We start from the raw sequence: 9685 nt of genomic DNA, 5'->3' as shown, positions 1-9685 counted from the left end.
CAGTAAGTTCTTATTAAGGAAGACAGGCCATGGGCAGGAATCGGCCTACAAGCTCATAGTTTGTGGACCCTTGTTCTAGACCGGAAGTTGGGTGATTGATGGACAGATGGTCATTTTATTACAAGGCTTCATCGTTTGCAAGCATGCTTACATACCAAATAGTAGAGAAGAATTTTTTAACAAATTTTAAAAACATATCTAGGGACGATTGGTGAAATCTGAATAAGCTCTATAGATTAGATAATATTACTAATTTTTTATTTTTATCATTGTACTGTGGTCAGGTGAGAGAGTGTGCTTGTTTTTAGGAAGTACACAATGGTAGCACTGAAGGGCAATGGAGCATCACGTGTGCAGCTTACTCGTAAATGGTTCAGAAATAAATTGTGTTCATATATGTACGCACACACACACACACTGTATTAGTTTGCTAGGGCTGCCATAACAAAATACCACAGTTCAAGTGGCCTAAATAACAGAAATGTATTTTCTCGCAGTTCTGGAAGCTAGAAGTCTAAGATCAAGATGTCAGCAGGGTTGGTTTCTTCTGAGGCCTCTCCCCTCAGCTTGCTGCCACCTTCTCACTGTGTCGTCACGGTGAGGGCTTTTCAGGGTATGTGTGTACCCCTAGTGTCTCTTCCTCTTTATAAGGACACCAGTCCTATTGAATTAGGGCCCTATATTAATGGCCTCATATTAACTTAATCACCTCCTTCAAGACCTTATTTCCAAATACAGTCACATTCTGCTGGGGGTTGGGACTTCAACATATGAATTGAGGGGGTGGGGCACACACCTCAGTCCATGATAGATTGATGATAGATGATAGATAGATAGATAGATAGATAGATAGATAGATAGATAGATAGGAAGGAAGGAAGGAAGGAAGGAAGGAAGGAAGGAAGGAAGGAAAGAAGGCAGGAAGGAAGGAAGGAAGGAGGGAAGGAAAAGAAAGAGGGAGGGAGGGAGGAACAAAGGAAGCATGCATATTTGGCAAAATGTTAAGGATCTGGGTAAAGGACAGAAAAAAGTCTTCTGTACTATTCTTGGGACTTTTCTACAAAGCAGAAATGATCTCAAAATAAAGAGCTTAAAAGTACATACGTAGCTATAAATACTAACAATAAGGCCAAAAAATACACTTAAAATTTTACAATGATGCATATATGTTATTCCTCAACAAAAATCCATTAAGTCAAAAGAAATAGGAGGTTGACCTTGGCAAAGCCAGCAACCCAGCTGAGGAAGGAGAGGACTGAAAAGAGTCCAGTCACCAGAAGGTTGTGGGTGATCTGGAGAATGACATTCTTCTGGATTGATGGGGTGGAAGCCAGATTAGTTTGGGCAGCAAGGAAACGGAAAGAGCACATGTTGACAAATCTTTATCGTATTTTGGCTTGAATGGGAGGAGAAAGATATAGTACCGAAAAGGAGATTATGTTAAAGGAATGGAAGAAACTGGATCATGGTGAAATGTGCTGGCAGAGCCACAGAGCAGGAATAGCCCACAAGCCCATGGTATATCCACAGTGGAGTCAAGCTGACTGGTTCAGAACCGGATCCTGACTCTGCCACTTGCCCGCCCTCTCAGTTTTCCCATCTGTGGTATGGGTTGATGTGAGAACAAATCCTACCCATTGACCAGTCATAAAGATTAAATAAATGAATAAATATAAAACACCTAAAGGAGGTTATGGCCGTTACTATTAGCACAAAAGCAGGGGAGAAGCGATGGAAAAGAGGGCAGGGAAATGGAGGAACTTGGGAGAGCAGTGCAGGGTGAAGTTGGACCATGAGAGGGGTGCCTCATTCTTGGGAAATACCATAATACACATGGTGGAAAACCAAGAGTCGTCTCTCTTCCCAGCCAATCAAGGGTTGGTGGGGAAACTCTTGAGAAGGGGACTCAAGTGTCTCAAAAGCACTGAAGGGACAGTTTGAGGGTGAAAGACAAGAACAGAGTTTGAGGGGCGGCTTGAAGACCCAGGGAAAACTGGAGCCAGGACCAGGCCTCTGTCTGATCTTCCAGGAGGGTCTTCACAGGACCCATGGCAGGCCTGGATGGGGTGGGGAGGGGGAATGGCTGATGACAGCCGGGTCCGTGAGGCCCTTCTGGCTAGGGAGGGGCAGAGCTGCCAAGTACTGAGCATACAGGAGAGAATCACCAGTGAGTTCAGGCTGGGCTCCTGAAGCAGGAGGAAGGAAAAAGACAAGGTCAAGGCTGATAACAAGAAAACAGGGGAACCGGGGCCTGGAGGTCTCCCTGAGCTCAGAGAGCAGGAGCTGTGAGAGTGGCCGGGAGGACAGCTACACAAAGAGAGGGGGATGGTCAAAGAGGGAGGTGTGGGGTGTAAGGTCTTAGAAGTTGAGCGGTACCAGGTGACGGTGAGGTCCACAGTGTGGCCACTGTATTCGCGGCTAACGTGATGAAGGCCTTGCAGGTGATTGGTCAAGGAACTGAACAGCCAGTATGTGGGTACATCACCCATGTGGCTGAGAAGACCCCCAGATGGTGGCAGGATGGTCGTGGAGAAGGACGACGATGAGGCAGCACCCAACTCAAGAGAATAAGGCCAAGTGACGGGAGAAAGTAGAAGAGTAACAGGCAGAAGAGGGTGTCGCAGCTCCACTGAGGGCAAGGGCTTCACATGAGGACCCAGGAGCCACGTCTAGATCCAACACTGGGATCAAGTGGGAAATTCGACCATGCTTCTGGCTCGTTTCATACCTGGAACTCGATAGAAGGAGCTGCCTGCATTCCTAACGGCTGCAGGGAGGTATCCTTAGGGATGGGAGGCACTCAGAGGTTCTGTGAAGAGCCTGAGGGGATGGCAAGTTTGTTCATCAAAGACCACACAAGCTCGCCTTTTATTCATACACTATCCTCAGGCTCACATGCAGGGCCTGGTTGATAGTAAGTGCTCAAAAATATTGGCTGAATATGGATGGGTGGATGAGTGAGTGCATGGTTGGCAAATGAACAATCGGATGGGAGTGTGACGGATAGATGGGTGGAAACACGAGTGGATGGATGGATGGAGTGGTGGATAGGTGAGTGTGAGGGATAGGTGGGTGGGGAGACAAGTGGGTGGATGGATGGATGGATGGATGAGTGGATGGATGGATGGATGAGTGGATGGATGGGTGGGTGGATGGATGGATGGATGGATGGATGGATGGATGGATGGATGAGTAAGGGGATGAATAGAAAAAAAAAGAGTGAGAAGGTAGGGCATAGGGGTGAGTGAATCAACAAATGCGTGAATTAAATAAACTGGGTATTCCGGGAAACATGAGAGGCGAGCCTGGGTGGCAGAGGTGATACATCAGGCCCTTCCCTTAGCAGTCCAAACCACTCATAAGAACAGTTACAAGCACAGGGAGGTTGCAAAAGCCGCCATCCCTCTGCTCCCTGGTGGCCCCCCCACCGCCAGCCCAAAGGCTTATCTGTGGCCAGAAGCCCCCACCTGTGGCCCTTGCATCTAGACTGGTGGGGCAGAGGACATGGCACAGGGAGCACTGGATAGTGCTGGGGACCCCTCTTCCCTCTCAGGATCCAGATCGAGCACCCCAGGAAGCAAAGAAGAATGCAGACCCCAGTTCTCATCACAGGAGTTACAGACCTGCCTTCACCTCTCTCTTGCCTTAAACAGGTCATCAGGTTTCTCCTGGATACTCTTCTTGGCAGGATTTTTAGGAAAAATGCCCCTGTCTTGTCCCTTCCATGGGCCCACCCCAGTGCTGTGGGGAGGCGACCAGCTGCCTGATTTAGCTCCCCCACCCAAGGAAGCCCCTGGTGAGGGCAGTTGCTGGGCTGGCCTGGGGAATCTCCCCTTTATCCGGCTGCCCCCCACCCTGCCTGCCAGCCACAGGGTTGCAGAAGGAATAGGTTTCCTCCAAGCCAAGATAAGTATCTGAGCTTTAACTCCCCTCAGCCTCTGATCTTCCCACACCCTGCCCCCAGGACTGTACCCCCTCCCTGGCCACACCATGGAGAGTAGAGATAAGGCCCTCCTGGCCAGCAGACCACAAGGGGGGGGTCTTCCCTTTTGCCCACCCAAAGCTCGAATTCTGCTTCCTTCCCTAGAGGCAGGCCCTAAGAGAGCATCTGGACAGCCATCCCGGCCCCTTCCCAGCCTGGGCCCTGCACTTCGCCCTCCAGCATCCAGCATTGATTGCATCCTAACGGATTCATTTCTCATTTGGGGGCACCAAACCGAGGGGAAAACTCTGCCCATTTGGGCACCGGGAAAGCAGGATAGCAGAGTGCTGGCTGCCACCGGGTGGAAGAGACTCCTCCAGATTCTTGGCAGGAAAACTGATGGCTGCTGGGACCCCTCAGGCCTGAAGACCTGGGTCCACAGTCCGAATTGCTCAGCATCCTTACACGGACACCTCCTCTATGCCAAATCCCATGCTGGCCACTGGAGTCACAGATCAAGTCCCTGCCTTCACAGAACACCTGGGAGCCCAGGTGAGCAGAAGCTAACCCAGCCTTTGAAATCCAGGGAGGCTTCACAGAGGAGGTGACATTTCCCCTGGGTTTTAAATGATGAAAGGGATTTCTTCAGGCATAGAAATAAAGGGAAGGGCATTCCAACCACAGGCAACAGTGTGGCGAGGTCTTGGAGCTGTGAAAAAACAGCATGTGACTGGACAGGGGTAATAACTGGAGCAGCAGGGCTATCGGGTCCAGGAAGGGGAAGAGGAGGCTTAGAAAGAGAGCACGAAGAGAGGCGCCTGGGTGGCTCAGTCGGTTAAGCGTCCGACTCTTGATTTCGGCTCAGGTCATGATCTCAGGGTGGTAAGATCGAGCCCCACGTCGGGCTCTGCACTCAGCGCACAGTCTGTTTGAGATTCTCTCCCTCTCCCTCTGCCCCTCCCCCCCACTCCCGCGCACTCTCTCTCTCTAAAATAAATAAATAAAATCTTAAGAAAAAAAGGTGGGGGCAGGGAGCGTGAAGAGATGAGTCTCCAGCATCAGGGAGGGTGAGGGGCTGGTTTTGAAGGGCCTCGAAGGCCAGGAGGAAGACTCGGAACTTTAGCCCATGGGCAACAAGGCACCAATGGAAGGTTTCCGCTGGGGCAGTGGCCAGCAGGGACAGTGTTTAGAAGAAGCTCTCCAGCTGAGTATAGCAAGGGCGGTATCGCAGGAATGAAGATGGGGAGAGCAAGCGGAGGCTGCCGCCGTCACCCCAAAGAGCGAGGCTGGTGGCCTGACTCCCGCAGTGGCAGGGAGGTGGCAGAGAAGGGGCGGACCCACACAAAGGGCTGACAGGCTGGATGTGCGGCAGAAGGGACAGCAAGGAGTCCAGGTTTCCAGATGCCGTTCACCGGGATGGAAAAGCAGGTTGTGAGGGGGAAACGTGCAGGAGCTCAGTGCGGGGCCGTGTTTAGCCTGGGCTATCTCTGGAGTGCCAAGGGCAGATGGGGATCTGAGAGGCAGACCTGTGAGGGGTTGCCCAGGGTCATACAGTCAATGCTCTGGGTCCAAAATGCAAGCCTGCCCTACCCCCTTCCCCTGCTGGTGCTGTCTCTTCCGACGATGCCCTCCATACACCCTCTTCCTGTTCCTTTGGTCTTGCTGTTCCCCTGCCCAGAGTACCCCTTCCTCCTCTGTATAATCCCACCCACCCTCCAGTTCCAGCTGGAGTCCCAGCGCCATTTAGGGGCTGGAGTACAGATCCACAGTCAGAGGTGAGCGGGGTTCAAAAGAGGGATGGGGAGCATGACAGAAAGCTCAAAGACCAGACTTAGAGCCCAGCTCTGCTGTGAGCTGGCTGTGTGACATGGGGCAGGTCACTTTCCCTCTCTGGGCCTCAGTTTCCTAACCTGTCTGAGGTGAACAAGGAAAGGTCCTTGTCCCCAGGGAGCTCAAGGTCTAGAAAGGGCCACAAGGTAAAACAGGACCATTGATTTAGAGGCATATCGCATCCCTGGAGAAGTTTATGGAGAAAAACTCAGTGGTATTTTCTCTGAGCCATGAAGAATGGGTACAATTTCAGCAAGTGGAGAGAGGCAGGAGCGGGCCCTCGGGCAGAGAGACCGGCACCAGCAAAGGCCGGGAGGCACAGAGTTCGGGGTGTGTTCAAGGAAGAATGAGTGTCCAGATTCTGGTTTCTTTCTGAGTCAACAGCTCAGGCACTTTTTGTAAGCAGGCAGTCCAAGGCAGGCAGCCTCCAGTAAACACCTATTTGCACAATCGAGGTCACACACAGGGACGTGTTTGCACAATGACCTGTTTGCACAATCTCAGCCGACGGCTATATTCCAGCCAAACCAACCCCGCGGCTGATGAGCACAGCCCCCACTTCCGGACACTCACCCTGGCCGGCCCACCCACTCCTGCCCCCTGGGGACAAACAGCTCCCTGACCCACTCAGGGAGCCCCACGCACCACGGGCAATGACAGAAACTGAAACGATCCAACCTGCAGGAGGCCCGCCAAGAGCAGGGTTCCTCCCCTGGGCTCCCTGACTGGGCTTTCCAGCCCACCGAGGTCACTGTCTGATGGAGGAGGGGGCCAGAGACAGGAGCGCTGGAAGAGGAAGTATCCACAAAGCAGACACTGGGTGTGATGGAGGGGAGATGACCACATCTGTCTCATGCCATTCAGCTCACCAGAGTAAACATTTATTGAGCACTTACTGTGTACCTGGCTCTGATCCACGTGCCTCACGTGCATTATTTCACCAATTTCTCTCAAAAATCCCGTAAAGCAAATACTACTATGCCCATTTTAAAGATGATGAAACCAAGGCTCAGAGAGGTTAAACAACTTGCCCGGGACCACACAGCTAGTAGGTGGCAAACCCAAGCAGCCTGACTCTTCAGCCCCACTCTTAACCTCTCAACACTAATATAACGTCGCCAAGGTCTCTCCCCTAAGGAAAATTCTTCCTTCAATCTAACTTTCATTTCAGCTGCTACAGTTTTGTTTCCTGGTGCAGGTCTTCGGCGGAGAATGAAGCACAGATGAGTTCAGTAAAATCTTGCTCTGAAATACTGAACTATGCACTGGGGAGAAGGGAAAAGAGTTTCACTGAACACCTACCACGCTGGGGTTTATGCCTCCCATAGTTCATTTAACCCTCACAAAACCCCTGGGAGGAGTTATTTTCCCTGTGGTGGATAAGGCAACGGACGGAGGCTTGGACAGGGAGATTCTGCAGCCTGGGAGATCCTTTGTGCGGAGGCTGGAGGCAGAGATGAGACTATGGTTCCTGCCCTCAAGGAGTTCACAGTCTAATGGAGGAGGCAGACAGCCAACAGCCCACTGCAGTAATACGGGATCGCCAAGGAAGGAGGGCACCCGACCCAGCCCAGAGAGATGCTCAGCACAGGCTGGAGGTCTGAGCTGGGTCAGAGGCAGGACTCAGCCAGCTGGAGGTGACAGGGGGTCAGCAAAAGCAAACACACGGAGGTGTGCAGAGCCTGGGGCAGGCAGGGAGATGAGAGCCAGTGCTGCATGACTACAGCCCGAAGAAGGGTGTCTGGGGAAGCGGAGGCAGGTAAGGCAGGGGAGGGATGTGGTGCCGGCTGGTGGGGTATCTTGATTGTTCTGTGAATGAATTAGGATGTATCATAGGGCCTCTGAAGAAAGGGGACCAGCATGGTCAGCTGTGTGTAAGAAAGCTCATTCTGCCAGGTGCTGACAGAGGGTGGAGGGAGAGAGCCCAGAGCAGGGAGCCCGCGGGGAGTCCCGGTGAGGGCTGGGGAGACCTGACAAAGGCAGGGAGAGAAGATGAATTTCAGAGTTGTGGACAAGACAGAGAGCTCCGTAAAGGCAGGACTGAAAATTGCTTTGGTCACCATTATACCCCTGCACACGTTTTCTGAATGCTGAACCAAAGGCCCATTCTCCTTCATGATGGACTGGTTGGATATGGGAGTGTGGAGAAGGGGGTGTGAGGAAGGACTCCTGGGTGCCTGCGTTGGGTGACTTGGGGGAGTGGGGACAGTGATACACTTTACCGAGATGAGGCACATGAGGACTGGGGACAGGTTTGGCAAAGTGGGGGGAAGATTCATTCATTCAATCATTCATTCGGTATGCACTGAGGGCTCACTAGGTGGCCGGAAGTGTTGTAGACAATGGAGATAAAGTTTTGAACAAAACAGACTAAAACCCTTGCCCTCGTGGAGCTTCTATTCTAGTGGGAGGTGGGGGGTGGGGAAAGCCAATGACAGATGGTGAAAAGGGACATGGGAAAAAAGAGAGGGCATAGGGGGTGCAATTTTTTGAAAGGGTGGTCAGAGAAAGCCTCAATGAGAAGTTGATATGTGAGCAAAGACCTGAAGAAGGAGAGGGAGTGACCCATGTCATTATTTGGGGGGAAAGAATCCAGGCAAAAGAAACAGGAAGTGCAAAGTCTCTGAGGCAGGAGGGAGCTTAACAAATGTAAGAAACAACAAGAAAAACAGAGTAGCTGCAGCAGAGCCGCAAGGCGGAGAATAATAGGAGAGGGGGCCCCGTGTTGAGTGGGGCCTTGTAGATCATCGAAAGAGCCTTGACTTTGACTCTGAGTGAGATGGGAACCACTGGGGGGCTTTGGGACAGAGGATGACATGAACTGACTATTTTTTGGGTCAGTATCACACTGGCTGCTGAAGGTACAATAGATCGGTGGCGGACAAGAATGAATGGAAGTAGGAGACCAGGAAGGAGACGACCTCAACGACCTAAGTAAGAGATAAGGGTGGTTTAATCCTGACTGGTATTGGGATAGGTGCAATTCATATTCTCCAACTTTTTATCATGAAAATATGGAAACATAGAGCCAAGGTGATCTATGTAGGAAATACCCGTCTACCCAAGATTCTGGTTATATTTTGAAAGAGCAGTCGACGGGGTTTGCTGAGCACGCGGGGCCTACAGGACATCTTGGGGAGGTTGCCACAGAAGGTGGGTATTTCCATCTGGACCCTCCACAGCAGCCCAGGTCTGCCCCTCACACCAGACTCAGAAGACTTCTTTTCCTAAAAAGGATCATATGTTATGGACACTCTGCTAGCCATTTGGTATCTAACCTTACTGGTTATAAATCCAACAAGCTATGAACAGTCTGAACCCTCTGCAGAAAAATGCACAGAAAATTATTTATAAGCAGTTCCACCAGGCGCCTGGGGGGCTGAGTCAGTGAAGCGTCTGCCTTCGGCTCAGGTCATGATCCCACGCCTCTGGGATCAAGCCCCGCCTCGGCTCCCTGCTCAGCGGGGATCCTACTTCTCCCTCTCCCTCTGCTGCTCCCCCTGCTTGCTCTCGCTCTCTGTCAAATAAATAAATTTTTAAAAAATCTTTATAAGCAGTTCCAAGGGAATCATAGATACAGACAATGAAAGACACAAAATTTGGTCTACCGCACTCAATCCAAAAATATTCACAACAGAATCGTGGTGAATAAACCAATTTCAAGGCAGCATACAAAGACCCTGACCCTCCCCACGCCATCCCCCTGTCTTGTTTCCAGAGTCCCCATTTCCCCATTGCCAGTTAATGGTGGAAAATACACAGTGAAGAGGGGCACAGTGAGTCAGGTACAAAACTTCCCATAACCTGGAGGCTGCCCCCTCAAGTACTGTGAGGATTGGGGTCCCAAGGCTAGAGCCAAAAAGAGGCTTAGGGCTGAGCGAGCCTGCGAGTCAGGGTCTGTCTCCCACTGAGGCTCTCCCAAGGGGTGGGGGC

Source organism: Ailuropoda melanoleuca, chromosome 2 (genome assembly GCF_002007445.2).
Source record: "Ailuropoda melanoleuca isolate Jingjing chromosome 2, ASM200744v2, whole genome shotgun sequence".
In the NCBI taxonomy this organism is placed as follows: Eukaryota; Metazoa; Chordata; class Mammalia; order Carnivora; family Ursidae; genus Ailuropoda; species Ailuropoda melanoleuca.
The sequence above is the reverse complement of the archived record's forward strand: the minus strand, read 5'-3'. Positions refer to the sequence as shown.